This window comes from Heterodontus francisci, chromosome 29 (genome assembly GCF_036365525.1).
Source record: "Heterodontus francisci isolate sHetFra1 chromosome 29, sHetFra1.hap1, whole genome shotgun sequence".
Taxonomy (NCBI): Eukaryota; Metazoa; Chordata; class Chondrichthyes; order Heterodontiformes; family Heterodontidae; genus Heterodontus; species Heterodontus francisci.
In genome coordinates this window covers 31031840-31054451 of record NC_090399.1, presented here as the reverse complement: position 1 = coordinate 31054451, position 22612 = coordinate 31031840, and positions in this window count along the sequence as shown.

Genomic DNA, 22612 nt, shown 5'->3' with positions numbered 1-22612 from the left:
TGGCAAAAGTGGACTGGGTACAGTTACTTGAAGGAAAATCAGTGGCAAACCAGTGGGAGACTTTCAAAAGCGAGGTACTACAGGCACAGTGTAGGCATGTGCCCACTAAGATAAAGGATGGTACTGCCAAATCTAGAGCCCCCTGGTTATCTAGAAGCTTACAGGGTGAGTTAATGCAGAAAAAAGAAAGCTTGTTCCGATCACAAAAGTCTTAATACTATAGAAAGCTTAGAGGAGTATAGAAAGACCAGGGGTGAAGTTAAAAATGAAATTAGAAAAGCAAAGAGAGGACATGAAAAATTATTGGCAGGTAAAATCAAGAAAATTCCGAAGCTGTTTTATCAGTACATTAAGAGAAAGAGGATAACTAAGGAAAGGGTAGGGCCTATCAGGGATGTACAAGGGAACTTATCTGTAGATGCTGAAGATGTGGGCAGGGTTCTTAATGAGTTTTTTTTGTCTCTGTCTTCACAAAGGAGAGTGTTGATGCTGACATTGCAGTTAAAAAGGAGTGTGAAATATTCGATACGATAAGCATAATGAGAGAATAAGTACAAGAGGGTCTGACATCCTTGAAAGTGGATAAATCACCAGGGCCGAATGGATTACATACCAGGTTACTAAAGGAAGCCAGGGAGGAAATAGAGGATGTGCTAAGGATCATCTTCAAATCTTCACTAGATACAGGGGAGGTACCAGGTGGTTGGAGGTCTGCGAACGTTGTACCATTGTTTAAAAAGGGTGTGAGGGATAAGCCAGGTAATTATTGGCCCGTCAGTCTAACCTTGGTGGTGGGTAAATTATTAGAATCAATTCTGAGCGAAAGGATACACTGCCACTTAGAAAGGCACGGATTAATCAGGGATATAGTCAGCATGAATTGGTTAAGGGAAGGTCATGTCTTACTAACTTGATTAGAGTTTTTTGAGGAATTAACATGGAGGATTGATGAGGGTAATGTAGCGGATGTGGTCTACATGGACTTTACGAAGGAATTTGACAAGGTACCACATGGAAGACCGGTCAGTAAAATGAAAACCCATGGGATACAGGGGAATATCGAAGATTGGATCCAGTACTGGCTCAGGGAGAAGAAACAAAGGGTACTAGTCGACTGATGTTTTTGCGAATGGAAAACTGTTTCCAGTGGTGTTCCACAGGGCTCATTGTTGGGTGCCTTGCTGTTTGTGGTATATATATATTAATCATTTGGACTTAAATGTGAGAAGCATGATTGAGAAATTTGCTGATGACACCAAAGTTGGACGTGTATTTGATAGTGAAGAGGCTAGCAATAGATTCCAGAAATATATCAATAGTTTGGCTGAGGTGGCGGGGAAGTGGCAAATGGAATTCAATCCAGATAAGTGTAACATAATGCATTTGGGGAGGGCAAATAAAGCCAGGGAATACACAATAAACGGGAGGATATTGAGAGGGGTAGAAGAAGTGAGAGATCTTGGACTGTATGTCCACAGGTTCCTGAAGGTGGCAGGACAGGTAGATAGAGTGGTGAAGAAAGCATATGGAATGCTTTCCTTTATTGGCCAATGTATAGAATTCAAAAGCAGGGATATAATGCTGGAGCTGTATAAAACGCTGGTTAGGCCACAGTTGGAGTATTGTGTACAGTTCTTCGTCACCACATTACAGAAAGGACATAATTGCTCTGGAGAGAGTACAGTGGAGATTTACAAGAATGTTGCCAGGGCTCGAAAGTTGCAGCTATTTGGAAAAAATGGATAGGCTAGGGTCGTTTTCCTTAGAACAGAGGAGGCGAAGGGGTGACTTAATTGAGGTGTACAAAATTATGAGGGGCCTAAATAGAGTAGAAAGGAAGGACCTGTTTCCCCTAGGGAAGAAGTCAATTACCGGGGGCACAGATTTAAGGTGACTGGTAGCAGGATTAGACGGGACATGAAGAAAAACTTTTTCACCCAGAGGTTGATCGGTTTCTGGAATTCACTGCCAGGAACGGTGCTGGAGGCAGAAGACCTCAACTCATTTAAAGGTAGCTGGACATGCACCTGAAGTGTTGTAACCAGCAAGGCTATGGACCCGGTGCTGGAAGGTCAGATTAGATTGGGCGGCTAGTTTCTGCAGCTGGCGCGGACACGACGGGCTGAATCGCCTCCTTCTGTGTCATAATTTTTCTAAGGTTCTATTGTAAACAGCAAGGGAAGGAGGCGAATACACTCTTAGGGCTCGATGTTCATTTTCCCTGCCGGGAAAGTCACCTGCCAGAGCAAAATAGCTCACCCCTAAATAACTCCTTCGTTTTTCATTCAATTAATTACCACCCAAGCAGCAAACCCTCACATCTACGCCATTTTATCATCACCACCGGATGTGTCTCCGCAGCAATAATCAAATATGAAGACTTGTTTCTTCGCATCCTGCTTATTGCCCCACTCCTTGCAGTTTCATCTTCTCACCCCCCATCCATGTCTCTCTCTAGAGATACCCACGCATCAGAGATAGCAATAAACACGTGCGGTTGATACCTGTTTATATTACCAGCAGACATAATAAAGGCAAATTGCGCAACTTCATGTCAGTCATCTATGCTGTATGAAAGCTATCCTTATCTTTGCAGATGATGTGAGCTACCCATAGATATCGATTTTTGTGTCCATTTCTGGGCACTTCATGTTAGAACTCACGTCAAAACTTTGAATAAACCCCATTCAAAAGGCAGTCACTGCAATAGCACAAGGTATTTCGGTTATCGGAAGAGACTTGAGAAGCTGGGATTGTTCCTCAGAGCAGAGAAGGTTATGGTTAGATTCAATAGAGGTGTTCAAAGTTTTTGAAAGCTTTTGGTAAAGAAGCAACTGCTTTCACTGGCAGGAATCAGAAATAAATCCAGATTTGTTTTTGTCTGATGCGGAATGCACTGCCTGAAAGGGTGGTGGAAATAGATTAAATAGTAACTTTCAAAGGGAATTGGATCTCAACTTGAAAAGGAAATATCTTGCAGGGCTATAGGGCAAGAGTGGCGGAGTGAGATTAATTGGTTGCTTATTCACAGAGCCGTCACAAGCATGATGAGTTGAATCAAAGAATCATGTAACGGTCGCAGCACAAAAGGAGGCCATTCGGACCTCAATCCTGTGCTAACTCTCTGCAAGTACAACTTAGCTAGTCTCAGTCCTCACCGTTTCCCCGTAAACGTGCATTATTTTTCCTTCAGCTGCTTATCCAATTCAGTTTTGAATACCTGGATTGAATATGCCTCCAGCACCCTTTCGGGCAGTCCATTCCAGATCCTAACCACTCCGCTCTGTAAAAAATCTGTTCCTTATGTCGCCTTTAATTCCTTTGCCAATCACCTAAATTGGTGTCCTTTCGTTCTCGACCCTTCCGTTAATGGGAACAGTTTCTCTCTATCTACTCTGTCCAGACTCCTCATGACTTTTGAACCTATCAAATCTCTCAACCTTCTTTTCTCTGAGAAGAACAATGCTAGGTTCTCCAATCTATCTACGTAACTGAAATTCCCCATCCATGGAATCATTCTCGCACATCCTTTCTGCACCTTCTCTAATACCGTCCCATCCTTTCTAAAGTCCATTGCCCAGAATTAGATACAATACTTCAGTTGAAGCTGAACTAGAGTTTTGAGAAGGTTCATTATAATTTCCTTGCTTTTGCACGCTATCCCTCCATGTATAAAGCAAGAATCGTGTATGGGTTTTAACCACTTTCTCAAACTGCCCTACCACCTCCAACAATTTGTCCACATACACACCCAGGTTCCTCTGTTCCTGCCCCCCTTTTGGATTATATTGCCTCATTCTGTGTTGTATAATTCCATGATGTCGAGGTCGTAATTCATCGTGGAAGTTGGTTCCAAAACCGGCGGGATCGAATCGACCGCTCGTTATAATCCCCACCCGTTATTGTTATCCTGATTGAATTTCGGGCGTGACATGCAACAGGCGACGATACTTACTTTGTGTTTCCGCCCATAGCATATTTCTGCATTCAAATCCACCGATCCATAATCCAAAGGGGAGGATCAGCTGCCATTTTAAGCGCAAATAACCGTAACAGTACTAGCGGACCAAAATTTAGCAAGCTGTAGTTATTTTCCTGCGCCCACGAACAGCCTTGGGTCATTTGCCTGAACCAGGCTCAGGATTGTGTTGAAAGAGCACAGGCAGGAATGTCACCAAAAACATGGTGCGGTTTCGCTAGTTAATGCCGCCAAGAGCAGCTTTTAGGGGAGAAATGATAAATAACAAACGTTTCATGATTACTGTGGTCCCGGTTCCATATGTTACACCGATTCCCATAAACTCCACTTTGCATAAATAGAACCCGGTAACTGCTGGCGTTGGATAAACAAGATACAAAGTAGGGTAAGATACTTTGCACTCGGGATTATTTTTTCTTTATCAGGCAGGAAAGCTCGCGGTGTTTAAAGGATTCCTTGAGACTTTAAAATTAAAAATTGAGTGATGAACACGTTCCCCTAATCTGAAAAATGGCAATTTTCAGGATACATTATTCAAAGATGTTTATGAAAACACGGATTTCAATGCAGTGACATTGATTGCATATTGCCCGGGTGAAATCTAGCGTAGCACTAAGGTTAAAAGACCTAACTTAATAATGGAGTTAAAAAGTCTATGATGAAAAATGCCCTTCAGCCCATCAATGGTCACACCTTTGTTGCATTAACTCCCACCATCGCATTTAATTGCATTTTGAGTCGACCCAATATTAACCTCTGTTCGCTGTATGAATTACTGCAAGTTTCTATTATTTTGAACACATACTGTTAATTTAAAATGTAAAATTTCCTTTCCACTATTTTCCATTGATCGATCTGATTCTACTTTCAGGGCTTTGAAATAATAATTGTCTTGCACTTTATCTAGATTATTTCATTTAAGTTTCTACCCTGTCCCTCTAAACTACCTTATTTCAAGACTGAAACGCTTAGGCTTTGCTTGTCTTATCTCCCGTCTCATCTCTTTACCCTATGAAAGGGTATCGTTATTCGGCTGTGCACCCTTTCCAGTCCAGTCCCAGAGCGAAAACAAAGCTGAACCTAGGTTCCTATCTATAGCTAATCCGTGTACTTAGAAGCTTAGCACAGTTAAACGACATGATCATGGCTTTATATTTTAACACTGTGCTAGCGTTTTATAATTGCTCCGTTACACCATTTGCATATCACGACAGAAATAAGAATTAAGAGGAATGCGAATACGGCGTGAAGAAATTGCTCGTGTCTATCATTTCAAAATGTTGATTTGGTTTCTTGTAAGTTTGGGCCATTGATTTAGGATAGACTTCCGGGTGGGGTTATTACAAATAATGGATCAGTTATATTATGTGTGCATGCATTTGAACTCAGCACATTTCTTCATTAGATGAATTATTTCAAGTTTGGAAAGCTGTCTATTGGGTACCATTGATTTTTTTTAACTAGCGCCTATTTATGTATCCAGCTATCCATCATTAAGATCTAAGAGTCATTGAATTTGATAATGAAGCAATACAGCAAAGCACTACAAGTGTAGGTTGCTATATTTTTCGTTGTACTTCACATCTTCCAATTGGAAACCGGCATCACATAAAGTGGTTCCTTACTAATGATCATGGTCGTTATCCAAATAGGAGCAATAACATGGCTGAAATTCATCGTGTCAGCGCGGTTGTGGGCATTAAGTCAGTTGAGGACCAGAACTGCAGAATCAGAAGAGAAAATTATCAATCGAATGGTAAGCGTGGAGATGTGCATGATACGTAATGAAAACAATTGCGCACCATCCCGACAATTAGCAATATCTATTTTAATTTATTCCTCCCTTTGCAAGTGCCTGAATCTATAAGTTATGGTTTCGAAATGATTTCAGTTGTAATTCACTTTCCTTTAGTTTTACCGGGTAGCTGAAATTGAATGCGTGGAGAATTTGCAAAATCAAATTATTTCAAACTCGACCGGAGAAAAAAAATGCACCGCAGTCACGTCTGTCTTAAATGTGCTAAACGAAATATATGACTGACTCGTCACTGAACAGACTGTGCATTCGGAGATAAATATAACAGGCCAGATATAAAAGATATGGAGACAGCGTCGACGTTTGGAAAGAATGGGATTTATAGGGAACTACTAATCGTTGACTAAGTTTTATTATATTAAAGTGCTGAAGAAATGACAAAGAATTTCACTTTTTATTACACGACCTTGCTTTCACGCGGAACTACAAAGTAATCCTTTCACTTGGCACATGATTGAAAAAATGCACAATTCATATTGACTCGAATTCAGCCAGCAAACCGAATCATTGACCACATATCGCTGACGGGATGTTACAAACATACGAATTAGGAGCAGGATTAGTCCATTCGGTCCCTCTGGCCTGCAAAGCCATTCAATAAGATCATGGCTGATCTGACTGTCACCTCAACTCCACATTCCCGCCTACCCCCAATAACCTTTCACCCCCTTGCTTATCAAGAATCTATCAACCTGTGCCCTAAAATTATTCAAAGATTCTGCTTCTAACGCCTTTTGAGGTAGAGATTCCAAAAACTCACGACGCTAGTTCTAGATTCTCCCACAAGAGAAAAATAATTTCTACATCCACCCTTTCAAGACCCCTCAGAATTTTATATATTTCAATCAAGTCGCCTCTTACTCTTCTAAACACTAGCAGATACAAGACAAGCCTGTCCAACCTTTCCTCATAAGGCAACCCGCTCATTCCAGGTATTAGTCGAGTAAACCTTCCCACAACTGCTTCCAACTCATTTGCATCCTTCATTAATTAAGGAGACCAATACTGTACACAATACTCCAGATGTGGTAATACCAATGCTCTGTAACACTGTAGCATAACCTCCCTACTTTTGAATTCAGTTCCCCTCTCAATAAACGATAACATTCTGTTAGGTTTCCTAATTACTTGTTGTACCTGCATACTATACTTTTGCCATTCATGCACTAGAACACTCACATCCCTCTGCATCTCAGCGCTCTGCAATCTCTCATCATTTAGATAATATGTTTCTTTATTACTATCCCTACCATAATAAACAAATTCATATTTACCCACATTATACTCCATTTGCCCGCTCACTTAACCTATCTATATCACTTTGTAGCCTCCTTTTGTCCTCTTCACAACTTACTTTCTTACCTATCTTTGTGCCATCAGTAAATTTAGCAACCATCCCTTCAACCAAATCATTTAAATAAATTATTAAAAGTTGATGGCAATCTGTTTATTCCAATAACAAGAATTTACATCCGAGTGGAGCAAGATTACGACAGTTAATAAATATAAGCGCTCACAGGTCTGTTGCTCACACTGTTGATTTTTTGAACTGTATTGCGGGCAATGATTATTTTGACGAAACCATGGGACCTTTTGGCAACTGACGTCTATTTCAATCAATTTAGTTATCGAATCATGGTGTTTGTGTATCACGCTACTCTTTTTCTACCCAACAAATGCTTTTAAAGTTATTTTAAGTACCTAAAGCAAACTGAACCTACTCAGTCGACTTTACGATACAAATTGTCGACCACGAAATAGAAACTCAGTGGAAAATGATAATTACAAATGTTGAACAGTGAGAAAGAAGCAACAGTACATCCATAAGGTCTGCTCCAATCCTGAAACCAGTGTTTTCCTATAATCCACATTGACAATATGGAGATTATGCTTTTTTCAAATAGATCAGTGAGGTTTGAACACGATAATATTTATGTTTCTGTAATGTGGCGATGGGTTGGGACTATGGGACTGTAAGATAATCAGTTTACAACATTTTAATTGAACCAAATGCATTGAATATTTTCCAGGATAGCAGAAGTTAGCATCATTAGTGTGTAACTGACATTTTCTCTGATCAAAGTATTTTCTCATTCAAATACAAATAAATGTGATATCCAGTGTCTAGCGGCCACTTCAATGGCATTGATATTTAGGAACATGGGAACAGGAGTAGATCATTCAGCCCATCGATCCTGCTCTGCCATTCAATACGATCATGGCTGATCATTCACTTCAATGCCTTTTTCCCACACTATCCCCATAGCCCTTCATGTCATTGGCATTTAGAAATCCGACAATCTCCACTTTAAACATACTGAATGACTGAGATTCCACAGCCCTCTGGGGTAGAGAATTCCAAAGCTTCACAATCCTCTGAGCTAAAAAAAAAATCTCCTCATCTCTGTCCTAAGTGGCTTACCCCTTATTTTGAAATTGTGACCTCTGGTTCTAGACTTCCCAACCAGGGAAAACATGTAACCTGCATCTACCCTATCTATCCCTTCAAGTATTTTGTAGGTTTCAATTAGATCACCTCTCATTCTTCGAAACTCTAGAGAATACAGACTGCGTTTTTCCAATCCCTCTTCATAGGACAGCCCCACCATCCCGGGAACAAGTCGGGTTAACCTTCGCTGCAATCCTTCTTGGCTAATAATATCCTTCCTAAGGTAAGGGGACCAAAACTGCACACAGTACTCCAGGTGCAGTCTAACCAAGGTTCTATACATTTGAAGCAGGACTTCACTATTCCTGTACCCAAATCCACTTGCATTAAAGGCTAACATACCATTAGCTTTCTTAATTGCTTGCTGCACCTCCATTTTAGCGTTCAGTGACTTATTGACGAGGACACCCAGGTCCCTTTGTACATTTACACTTTCTAATATCTTGCCATTTGAGAAATATTCTTCACATCCATTCCTCCTACCAAAATGAACAACCTCACATTTTTCCACATTATATTCCATCTGCCACGTTCTTTCCCACTTCCTAAGTCTGTCCAAATATCCTTGAAGTCGCTTTGCATCTTCCTCACAACACACATTCCCACCTAGTTTTGTATCATCTGCAAACTTGGAAATATTACATTTGGTCCCCACATCCAAATCATTGATAGATATTATGAAAAGTTGTGGCCCAGGAGCTCGCCTTTCCTGCTCATTATTAAAGCTTTGGACTCGGTTGTACTTTGCTCATGTTTTCTAGTGGCTGTCTCTTCTCTTTGTACGCGTGCGCGGTAGAAGCATCAAGCAAGCTCAGTTAAGCGTAAAGTAGAAAAATACAAACAATTGGCTTAATTTTACCATTCAGAGTAGAAACTCTATTTCATTAAATTACATACTCAATTATATTTGGCATTGCCTATAGGAATAACAGTACTACATTTATTATGTGAAAATGAGGCCAATATTATTGGAATCCGATGTGATAGTTCACTCCCTAATTAAAATAACGAACAACTGCCAGACAACTTGGTATCTACAGTGTCATTCAAAGTTCCACGTTGCTGGAATCTGTCCTGGAATCTGTCTGTTCATTGAAACGAAACATTAACCTTTCTAATCAAATCCTCTCTACTTTAGGAAGCATCTGTCCGCTCAATATTCTATCTCAGGCGTTTACTGTTGTCGCGCCATTTCGGGCCGACCCCTTAATGTATTTCAGTTGTGGCAATGAAGGATGGATTTTCAACTGCCTCCATCAGTGATCCTGGCAGTGATTAGCACCGCAGCCTCACAGCTCCAGCGACCCGGGTTCAATTCTGGGTACTGCCTGTATGGAGTTTGCAAGTTCTCCCAGTGTCTGCGTGGGCTTCCTCCGGGTGCTCTGGTTTCCTCCCACAAGCCAAAGACTTGTATAGGTAGGTGGTAGGGAAATATAGACAGGTGGGGATGTGGTAGGAATATGGAATTAGTGTAGGATTAGTATAAATGTGTGGTTGATGGTCGGCACAGACTCGGAGGGATGAAGGGCCTGTTTCAGTGCTGTATATCTAATCTTAAAAAAGGGATCAGGTGAATGCATGTGAGCATGAGTTACTCTGATATAGAAATCGATGATTTGCGAACACACATACACACACACATTTGTACATGTGTATGTAGAGCACAGAGACAGAAGATTAGGAAACTGAACAACAGGGATAAAATATTCTTAAAGGTATTGTTGCTCATTCTTCAATGATTTCGCCGCTGCACCGTCTGAAAAGATCAACACAGACCAATTTATTTTCTACTGTGGACCAGTGGTAATGAACTCAAAAACTGTTTGTAGGAGGAAGTAAGAGGTGATTACGTGCCATATTATCGACAAATCAATCGCAAACACTTAGCAAATATGGCCATACTATTTCAATTAGACATGGAGCAGAAATTTCACCATAACTCTGGCTGATATCGATAGAAACTACAAATAGCTCTTTTATGCAACAGGGAGGAAGTGGATCCAGAGCAGCACCTGTATAAAGACAGATCGGGGCTCTGCAGCAATCCCAGGACAGAGATGTGAGCATGAGAGCAGGGGGGAGTGTTGAAATGGCAAGCAACCGGAAGCTTGAGGTCATGCTTGCAGACTGAGCTGAGGTGTTCCGCAAAACAGTCACCCAGTCTGCGTTTGGTCTCCCCAATGTAGAGGAAACCACATTGTGAGCACCGAATACAGTATACTACATTGAAAGAAGTGCAAGTAAATCGCTGCTTCGCCAGAAAGGAGTGTTTGGGGCCTGGGATAGTGAGGAGAGAGGAGGTAAATGGGCAGGTATTAAACCTCCTGCGATTGTAGGGGAAGGTGCCATGGGAAGGGGACGAGGTGGTGGGGGTAATGGAGGAGTGGACCAGGGTGTTGCAGAGAGAACAATCCCTTCAGAATGCTGACGGGGAAGGGAGGGGAAGATGCCTTTGTTAGTGGCATCACGCTGGACATGGTGGAATTGGCAGAGGATGATCCTTTGGATATGGAGACTGATGGGGTGGAAAATGAGGACAAGGGAAACCCTATCATAGTTCTGGGAGGGAGGGGGCGGCTGAGGGTAGAGGTGCAGGAAATGGGCCAGACACGGTTGAGGGCCCTGTCAACAACAGTGCGGGGGAATCCTCGGTTGAGGAAAAAGGAAGCCATATCAGAAGCACCGTCATGGAAGGTAGCATCATCAGAATAGATGCGTCAGAGATGGAGAAACTGGAAGAATGGAGCCCTTACAGGAGGTAGGGTGTGAAGAAGTGTAGTCGAGGTAGATGTGGGAGTCGGTGGGCTTATAATGGATATTAGTAGACAACCTATCCCCAGAGATGGAATGATATGTTGCCTCCTTGGTGCTCGGGCTAAGGATGTCACGGAGTGACTGCAGGACATTCTGAAGGGGGAAGGTGAACAGTCAGAGGTCGTGGTTCACAGTGGTATGAACGACATAGGTAGAAAGAGGGATGAGATCCTGCAAAAAGAATTTAGGGAGCTAGGTATCAGATTAAAAAGCAGGTACTCAAAGGTTGTTATCTCTGGATTACTCCCAGTGTCACATGCTGCTGAGTAAAAGAATAGAAGGATAGAGCAGATGATTGCGTAGCTGAAGAGATAGTGCAGGATGGAGGGCTTTAGTTTCCTGGGTCACTGGGTCTGGTTCGGGCGAAGGTGGTACCTATACAAGTCAGAGGGGTTGCAGCAGAGCTGGAGCGGGAACACCATACTTGCAGAGAGGCTTGCCAGTGTTCTTGTCGTCGTGGGCGGTGGAGGGGGGGGGGGGGTGGGGGGGGGGTGGTGAAACTAATTTGGCAGGGCGATGGGTTACAGAATGCTGGTACAGTGGGGTGTGATGCACAGCCAAATACAGAAGAGAAACTGAGTCACTCAGGAAGGCAGAGCAAATATAGACCTGATAAGGCACAAACGAATAATGCAAGGTTGGATTGCATCCATTTTAATGCGAGGAGTTTTACAAGTAGGCAGATGAATTGAGGGTGTTGATTAACACATGGGAATATGATATTATTGCTATCACAGAAACATGTTTGAGGGAAGGGCAGGACTGACGGCTCAATATTCCAGGGGATAGAATTTTCAGGCGTGACAGGGACGAGTGTAAAAGGAGAGCTAGCATTGCATTATTGATCAAAGAGTCAATTACTGCACAAAGGAGGGAAGTTATCTTCGAATGTTCCTCAAGTGAGGCCATGTGGGTTGAACTTAAAAACAGAAAGGAGGCAATCACTTTGCTGGGAGTGTACTACAGGCCTCCAAACTGTCGGGGAGAGATACAGGAGCAGATATGAGGCCAAATCTCAGAGAGGTAAAAAAATAATAGGGCAATATTAGTAGGAGATTTTAACTTCCCCCAATATTAACTGCAATAGTCTTATTAGTGCAAAAGGCTTAAAGGGAGTGGAATTATTAAAGTGCATCCAGGAGAGCTTTTTGAGCCAGCATGTAGAAAGTCCAACAAGAGTAGGGGTGGTACTGGATCTAATCTTAGGGAATGAAGCCAGACAAGTGGCAGAATTGTCAGTGGGGGTGGGGGCAGGGGGGGTGCATTTCGGGGATAGTGGCCATAGCTCTGTCAGATTTAAGGTAGTTATGGAAAAGGGAAAAGATTGACTGTAAATAAAGGTACTGAATTGGGGGAAGCCAATTTCAATATGATAAAACAGGATCTTTCCAAAGTGGACTTGGTGCAGATACCTGTAGGAAAATCTACATCAGACTAGTGGGAGTCATTCAGAAAGAAAATAGTGCGAGTTCAGGGCCAACATGTACCCTTTAAGCTGAAGGGTAGGACCAACAGGTCCAGGGAACTCTGGATGTCAGGGGATATAGAGGATTGGATCAGGAAAAAAAGGAGGCTTATGGCAGATTCAGAGCACTGAAAACAGCGGATGCATTAGAGGAGTACAAAAAGTGTAGTGGATACTTTAAAAAGTAATTAGGAGAGCGAATAGGGGACATAAAAAAATACTGGCAAGCAAGATAAAGGAGAACCCAAAGGCATTTTATAAGTATATTAAGGGCAAGAGGATTACTGCATTGTGTGCAGTTTTGGTCTCCTTATCCGAGGAAGGATGTTTTTGCTATGGAGGGAGTGCAGCAAAGGTTTACCAGACTGATTCCTGGGATGGCGGAACTAACGCATAAGGAGAGATTGAGTCGGTTAGGATTATATTCGCTGGAGTTCAGAAGAGTGAGGGGGGATCCCATAGAAACCTATAAAATTCTAACAGGACTTGACAGGGTAGATGCAAGACGGATGGTCCCGATGGTGGGGGAGGCCAGAACCAGCGGTCATAGTATAAGGATACGGGTTAAACCATTCAGAACTGAGCTGAGGAGACATTTCTTCACCCAGAGAGTGGTGAACCTGTGGAATTTGCTACCACAGAAAGCACTTGAGGCCAAAACATTGTATGTTTTCAAGAAGGAGTTAGATATAACTTTTGGGTTTAAAGGGATCAAAGGATATGGGGCGAAAGCAGGAACAGGTTACTGAGTTGGATGATCAGCCATGTTCATAATGAATGGTGGAACAGGCTCTAACGGGCGAATGGCCTACTTCTGCTCCTATTTTCTATGTTTCTATGTTTCTATAACCAGGGAAAGAGTAGGGCCCATTGGGGGCCAAAGTGGCAATCTGTGTGTGCAGCCGGAGGATGTAGGTGGGTTTTAAAATGGTTACTTTTCATCTGTGTTCACTATGGAGAAGGAAGATGTAGATGTCGAGATCAGGGAGGGGATTGTGATATGCTTGAAAAGATTAGCATTGAAAGGGAGGAGGTATTAGCGGTTTTAACGGGGTTAAAAGTGGATAAACTCCCAGGCCCAGATGAGATGTATCCCAAGCTGTTATCTGAGGCAATGGAGGAGATAGCAGGGGCTCTGACATAAATTTTCAAATCCTCTCTGGCCACAGGAGAGGTGCCAGAGGACTGGAGGACAGAGCATGTGGTACCATTATTCAAGAAGGGCATCAGGGATGAACTAGATACTTACAAGCCAGTGAGCCTAACATCAGTGCTGGTGAAACTATTGGGGAAAAAATCTGAGGGACAGAATTAATCTCCATTTGAAGAGGCAGGGAATAATCAAGGATAGTCAGCATGGCTTTGTCAGGGGGAGATCATGTCTAACAAACTTGATTTAATTTTTCGAGGAGATGACTAGGTGTGTAGATGAGGGTAAGCAGTTGATGCAGTCTACATGGACTTCAGTAAGTATTTCGATAAGGTCCCGCATGAGAGATTGGTTAAGGAAGTAAGAGCCCATGGGATCCAGGGCAACTTGGTAAATTGGATCCAAAATTGGCTTAGTGGCAGGAGGCAGAGGGTGATGGTCGAGGGTTGTTTTTGCGATTGGAAGCCTTTGACCAGTGGTGTACCGCAGGGAACAGTGCTCAGACCCTTGCTATTTGTAGTGTACATTAATGATTTAGATGTGAATATAAGAGTTATGATCAGTAAGTTCACAGATGACATAAAAATGGTGGTGTTGTAAATAGTGAGGAGGAAAACCTTAGGTTACAGGACGATATAGATGGGCTGGTAAGACGGGCAGAGCAGTGACAAATGGAATTTAATCCTGAGACGTGTGGGGTCATGCATTTGGGAGGACTAACAAGGCAAGGGAATATACAATGGATGATAGGACCCTAGGAAGTACAGAGGGTCAGAGAGACATTGGTGTACTTGTCCATAGGTCACTGAAGGCAGCAGCATAGGTAGATAAGGTGGTTTGAAAGGCATATGGGATACTCGCCTTTATTAGCCGAGGCATAGAATGTAAGAGCAGGGAGGTTATGATGGAGCTGTACAAAATGCTAGTTCGGCCACAGCTGGAGTACTGTATACCGCTCTGGTCACCACACTGCAGGAAGGATGTGATTGCACTGGAGAGGGTGCAGAGGCGATTCACCAGGATGTTGCCTGGGCTGTTGCATTTCAACTATTGGGAGAGACTCCATAAGCTCGGGTTGTTTTCCTTGGAGCAGAGAAGGCTGAGGGGGGAGGACCTGATTGAGGTATACAAAATTATGAGGGGCATAGATAGGGTATATAGGAAGAAGCATTTTCCCTTAATGGAGATGTCAATAACCAGGGGGCATAGATTTAAGGTACGAGGCAGGAGGTTTAGAGGGGATTTGAGGGGAAAACATTCACCCAGAGGGTGGTTGGAATCTGGAACACACTGCCTGAAATGATGGTAGAGGCAGGACCCCTCACAACATTTAAGAAGTATTTAGATGAGCATTTGAAACGCCATAGCATACAAGGCTACGGGCCAAGTGCTGGAAAATTGGATTAGAAAATATCGGTGCTTGATGGCTGGCATGGACACGATGGGGCGAAGGGCCTGTTTCTATGCAGTAGAACTCTATGACCCCATGACTTTAATACATGTACTGGAGCAATTAAGTTTTCTTTTCACAGGACTGCACCTATCATATTTGTAAGTGCGCAGTTTGGGGTCACAGACTCTAGAATTTCAATTGGAACTATTCTGTTGTGTTCAGGATTTTCCACGCATAATGTTTTATGCCCTCAATACGATGTGTTAATGTTTACAATATATTGCAAAGTGCATTTTTTAAAATCTGCGGCCAAATCTTGTGGTGACTTGAGGAGCTCGCGGAGGATGGTGGGATGGATACCACATACTGAGATAAGCGGCACGGCACGTACATCCCTACTCAGAACACGAGGAACCAGATCAGGGCACACCAGAAGCAGAAGAAGTGAAGCTAACGTAGTTTATGGTTAATCCTACTTTAGACTAAAAGTAAAAAAATGAACGACACAATTGATTGGATTGAGTTTATAATATTGTAAAAGCTTCTTTAATAATGTAAGAACCAACATAATTAATAGGAGGAAAGCTAGTTCGGAGATAATTGAAAAGTACAGGGATGGGAGAAATAAGCTGATGAACTACTAAGGAATAGCGGAACAAACTTGGCGATAGAAAGACCGATTAGCTCACAGGCGTGAATGGAAGTCTGTCCAGAGCTGTCTATTTATGGGTAACATAGCGAATTCCATTGAACCCAGTCACTGGGGAACACGGCTTATCCCGGAGGGAGGCGGTGGCGTAGTAGTAATGTCACTGGACCAGTAATCCAGAGGCTAGGATAATGCTCTGGGGACGTGTCACCATATCAGATGGTGACATTTGAATTCAATTAATAAAAATATGTAGCTAAAAGGTAGTGTAATTCGAATGGTGAAACCATTGCCGATTGTCGGGAAAACCTACCCTACCGTCCTTACCTGGTTTGGCCTACATGCGACTGCAGACCCACAGACTCTTATATGTCCTCTGAAATCGCCAAATAAGCCAATCAGTTCAAGGGAAATTTGGGATGTGCAATAAATGCTGGCCTAGCCGCGGCCTCCACATCCCACAAAGGAATAAAAAAAAAATCCAACGTCACACTGATCCCCTGATACAGCAGGGGTCTTTAGGATCTGTTACCAACGGGTTGGATAGCTTCAAGATATCGATGTTTACGAACTATTTTTGGCCTTAATAAAGTTATCCATTAATCAAGATATGTTGAGATATCTTGAACTTTTCAGGTGTACACACACACACACACAGGCTAGCATTAACCAAACTGTTTCCTCAAGAAAAGAAGTGGTATTGAAATATTTGCGAAATCATCCGACTTCAGACTAAAAGTAAAAAATGTAGGACACAATTGATGGGATTGAGCTTACAATATTGTAAAGGATTCTTTATCAATGTAAGAACCAACATAATTAACAGGAGGAAATCTGGTACTGGAAAGTTAGTAATTCGCCTTAAAGGACTGGAAATCTTCGCTGGTCCTGATCTGCAAACTTGTGAAATTAAAGAACAGATTCACTAAACATTAATTCATCAATAATAGGAATGTAGTAAGCCATAAATACATCTTAGAATATCAAACAGCTACTGTGTTGCAACAAAAACAAAACAAAACATTACGAATGCTGAAAATCTGAGATTAGAAAGAGAAAATGATGACAAGCAATCAGCAGGTCAGGCAGGACCTGTAGAGAGAGCGTTTCAAGTCGATGACATGTCATCTGAACCGGAAGATGTGAGAGTGGAACAGTTTGTAGCAAGTACAGGGGAAGTGGCGTTTGTGGGCATGGAAAGGACAAAAGGTCTGTGATAAGGTGGAGAGTACCAAAATGAGGGCTACTGTATCAGGACATGCGGCGTTCCTGAAATTATCCAGTTGACATTGTCTTTTCAAGTCACAACTGCATGAACATACTTGGTGTTGGAGCCTTGTCACGTGACGTGTTACTGTATATAGTCAGGATGATGTTGTCTGATGAACTCCATTGAGATAGTTTTGATTGTGTTAAGATGTCTTAACGAAGAATTTTATTCAAATTGCACCTTTCGGTATGCGTTGCCTGACTTTGTTCTCGGATATCCCTTTCCTGGAAGTGACAGAAAGTTCACAGACCTGAAACGTCAACTGTTGCTCTCTCCACAGATGCTACCAGACCTGCTAGTCCTTCCAGCTTTTTTCTGTTTTTAGAGTCCAGACTCTGCAAAATGTTGCTTTTGACTTGTAAAGAATTACTATCTTGCAGCAATAGGACTTCAAAAGAATTACATCCTCGTCCTGCATTTTCAAATTGCCCTGCTGCACTGTCGGAAGTGCTGTCGTTTTATTGAGACCTTAATCCGGGAGGTGTCGTTTGCTCTCTCAGGTGCATGGAAAAGATCTTATGGCACTATTTTGAAGAAAGCAGGGTGGAGTTCTCGCTGGTTTTCCGGCCAATATTTATCACTCAATCAACAGCACTAAAACAGATTATCTGGTCAGTCATATTGCTGCTTGAGGATCTTGCTGTGCGCTAAAGATGGGACCTGGCCCTCACTTCAAAGACTATGGAACCCAAAACAGCCAAACGCCGCCCAAGTTGATACTCAAACAGTTTATGATCAATCTGCCACTATCTGGAAAATGACATCGATTAAGAATCTATAATTTGTCTTGAATCAGCACAAATCTGTTTACAGACCTGGAAGCTGCGTTGGTTCACTTTGCAGCGATTGGGACCAGGCAGAAATTCTGCACTTCTCAGGTACTAGTGAACTTATAGCCCGAATTTGACAGCGAATTGCTGAGATATGCATCGGTATTTTTTTCTGTTTGCGTAGATAGGTCATATCACCAGATGGAAGTCATGCTGTTCATCACAGGAGCTGTGCTTTAATTTTTTGAAATGTTCGGAATCAAATTTGAGGACTCCATCATCCAGTTTGCGATATTAATTTTCAACATTATTTGCTTCAGAACTGACATATTTCTGATAATAATGATATAAGTTTTAAAGCTGCCACTGGTAGCTGTAGCATTGCTAATTCTTCGCTTAGTTCAAGGGTTGCTTATATGTCTCCGAGCCAGCAAAGGTTGCGGGTTCAAACCTCACTCCAGTGACTTGAGCCCATAATTCATACTGACATATCAGCCACTGCATTGGGAATGCAGCACTGTTGGAAGTGCCTTCTTTCAACTGAGACGTGAATATAAGGTTCTACTGCCCTTTCAGCTGGAGGTGACATGTGCCTTGGCTCGATTTTTATAAAAACAGGCACTTTGAGAATTCCGAACGTCACTATACAAATGCAACATCTTTCGTAAAGTTGAATTCATAATGCACACTTTCAGAACTCCAAGTATTGAGATTGGCTTCCTGTGCAGATTCTCTCAATGCCCTGGAAATCTTTTGTGTTATAATGCGTTGATTTTCCCTTTGCATTATCACAGACAGTATAAATACAGAAGACAAATGTTGTGCAGTTAGAAAAGTGTGACCTTACCCCTGCCAACTGCAAAAATTGCACCATGGAGTTATCATAATGTCTGCGATACTGATTTAGAGCTGATCATATAAATACTTGAACATGAAACATTTTCCTACTTTTAGCACTCAGCTTTAATATCGAACTTTTCCCAGCCCAGGAGAAAGGCAATTGGGCTTACCACATCTATGTTTCACAACGTGATCTCGAAGACCATGCATAACTGTTCCAACTTGTTCAATTTACAAACCTGCATGAGGAACTTCACACCAATGAAGTACTTTCGAAGTGTTGAATCTAACTCCAGAATGTAAGAGACATACGATAGTTTTGGCTCTTGCTGCCAGGGTGTAAAGCTGGAGTTGCGAATTGTCCGCCCGTCATAACAGCAGCCACGTTTCATTGAAAGAAATGAAAATTCAAATCAGGCGGTTTCTGTAATGGGCAGCCAGTCCAACAACCAGTTCTATGCCTGGGAGTGAAGCTGAAAATCTACCCCATTTTTGGGAGAGAGAAGCTCCTTCGAACGGGAAATATACTTAAAGCAGTCCAAAAAAATTCGAAATTATGCCATTCGAAATTTCAGCAATAAATTATTACATCAAGCGAATAACCGTGGGAGCTCAGGGTTAAACTCAAAAATCATTGATTGTTATTGAAACGGCATTCTCTGATCTGTTGCAAACTTGAATTCTAATTTTGCAACTTACAAACAAAAATTGGTATGCTGTTCTGGTGCAGTAGCGACGAGGCGGAGAACGAGCGGCAAGCTGACTGGCGTGATGAGGAGCAGCAAAGAGAACCACGATGGCAGTAGGGAGTGGTGTTGGGGGTGGGATGGAGGCTGCGATCGCAGCCATTGAGGGGATTTGGGTTTAATTAGTTTTTTATGATAAATTGAGCAGTGCCATCTTTATTCCTGACAGCTGCTTGAGCCGTCCCAGACAGTGATGTTCCAGTGGACGAGGCTGCATTTGCGCATGTGCTAGTGGCCACCTAGTGGTTGTGTTGTCAGCAAAGGCCGCCGAACTTCAATGGAACTGAACGTCCCACAGGCAGTAAAATGCGCTGCCGATGCAATACAGCACGTTTTGTGCTGTAGCGCAAGCTGAATTTGTTACATAGGAAGAGAAGAAGCCAGCTTCTGTAACATGTTATAGCGTCATTTACAGCACAGAAAGAGGCTATTTTGTCCATCGAGCCTGTCCGTGGAGTAATCCAGTCAGTCCCACTACCCCACTCCATCCCCTTATTCCTGCAAGTTTATTTGCTTCAAGTGCCCATCCAATTTGCTTTTGAAATCATTGTTTCCACTTGCCCCACCTCCATGGACAGCGAGTTCCAGATCATTGCCACTCACTGCGTTCAAGATTTTCTTCACACCTCCCTTCATCTCTTGCCCAAAATCTTCAAACATTGTCCCTTAGTCCTGAATCATCAGTTAATCGGTACAGTTTTTCCTTGTCTAAATTATCTAAGCCTGTCATAAACTTCTGCACCTCTATCAAATCTCCCCTCAATCTCCTTTACTCTAGAGAGAGCAAACCCAGCTTTCCAACTTAACCTTGTAACTAAAATCCCTCATTCCAGGAACCATTCTGGTAAATCTTCTCAGTATCCTCTCAATGACGCTCACATCCTTCCTAAAGTGTGGTCACCAGACCTGGCTGCATTACTTTTTGGGCCTAACTAGAGCTTTATAGAGATTTAACAAAACTTCCTTGCTTTTATACTTTATGCCACTATTTATGAAGCCCAATATCCCATCTGCTTTGCCAACTACTCTCTCAAATTGTCCTGCCACCTTTAAAGATCGATGCACAGACACCCCACAGTTCCATCTGCTCCTGCACACTCTTTAGAACTGTGCGATTAAATCTATATTGCCTCAACCTGTCCCTTCTGCCGAAATGCATCACCTCACATTTGTCTATATTAGATTCCATCTGCCACTTTTCTGCACACTCTGCTAGCCTACCTATGTCCTGTTGCAGGGGGTTGATATTATTTTCACTGTTTGCCACTCCTCCATGTTTGTTATCATCAGGAAGTTTTGATTTTTTTTTCTCTATTCCAAGATTCAAGTCATTTATATATAGCAAAAATGCAGTGGTCCTAGCATGGACCATTGGGGAACACGACTTCTTACCAGTCTGCAGTCTGAAAAATAACTGTGATGGCTGTTTTCCATCCTTAAGCCAATTTGCTTTATCCAGTTGGACACTGACCCTCCCTTTCCATGAGGTTCAAGTTTGTTAACCAGTCTTTTATGTGGTTATTTATTAAATGCTTTCTTAAAATCCATGTAGACAACATCCACCACATTCTCTTCATCAACCTTCCCTGTTACTTTGTCGAAAAATTCAATTCGTTTAGTCAAGCTTGATCTGCATTTAGAAATCCATACTGTCTATCCTTAGTTAGCTCAAACCTCTCCAAGTGGCTGTTTGCCCCCGATTATTGTTTCTAAAACCTTACCCACCACGAATATTAAACTAACTGGACTGTAGCTGCTAGGACTGCCCTCACGCACTTTCTTGAATAGGAGTCACATTTGCCACTCTCCAATCCTCTGGAACCTCCCCCATATCTAGGTAAGATTGGAAGATTGTAGCAAGCCCTTCCACTAGCTCCATCCTATTTCGTTTAGCAACCTGGGATGCAAGTCATACGGACCAGGAGTGACTTATCTACCTTAAGCATAGCCAGCCTTTCCAGTAACTCTGCACTCTCAATTTTTACCCTCTCCATTGCCTCCCCTCTCTCTGCTTCGAATGATATTTGTCAGACTCCTCTTCCTTAGTCAAAACATATACAATTTACTCATTACGTATTCTAGCCTTGCCCTATGCCTCTAAGTATACATTACCCTCTTTGTCCTTAAAAGGCCCCACTCCACCATCATCTTCATTAACCCGCTTTGGGTCTATATTCGTTAATATGCTCGACTAGGGGAGAAGCTTCAATGTCAGATTTTAAATTCTTAATTGAGCAAGCATCTACTAATTTTGTGGAAGAACGTTCTACACCTCACCAATCATTGTGTGAAGAACTGTTTCCTGGCTTCTCTCCTGAATAGCCTGGCTTTGATTTTAAGACTATACCCCTTTGTCCTCCACTACCCCACCAGTGGAATACGTCTCTCTCTCCATCAAAACAATTGCTTTGAAAATCCTAAAAACAACTCTATTAACTTACCCTAAAACCTTCCCTACTCCAGGAAGTACACACCTAAATTCTGTAAACTCTCCTCATAACGTAGCCCTGAAATTCTGGTAACAGTCTGTTAACTCTATGATACACTTTTTTTCCAAGGCCAATATATTATTTCTCTGGTATGGACGCCAGAACTATATACAATACTCCAGATCTGGTCTAAGCAGGGCTTTGCAAAGCTTTAGCAAAATTTCCTCCCCTTTATATGCTGGACCTCTAGTTATAAATACTAACATTCCATTAGCTATTTTGTTTTATTTTGTATCTGACCACTAAATGTTAGTGATTTGTGTAAATGGACACCTACATCTCTTTGGAGTTCTACTTTCTCTAGCTTTTCACAATTAAAATAATACTCTGATCTGTCTTTTTTTGGTCCAAAATGGAATTGCTCACACTTACCTGCGTTGACATCCATTGACCACAGTTTTGCCCACTGAATCTATCAATGTCCCTTTGTAATTTTAATCTCCCTTCAGCACAACTTACGATGCCACCTATGTTTGTATCAATGATAAATTGGGCATATGGCTCTCGATTGTATTATCTATGTCATTAATAAATATAGTGGATCAGTGACGACACAGCACAAATTCTTGTGAGATGCTTTATCTTACTTCGTTCTTATTTAATTGCATACCCATTATCCCTACTTTCTGTCTTCAATCACCCAACAAATCATCTAACCAGGTCAATAATTGGCTTTCAATGTCATGCTCTTTAATTTTAGTTAACAGTTTCATATGTGACCCTTGTTGAATGCCTTCTTGAAGTCCAGATAAACTATATCCATAGACAGCCCGCTGACTGCT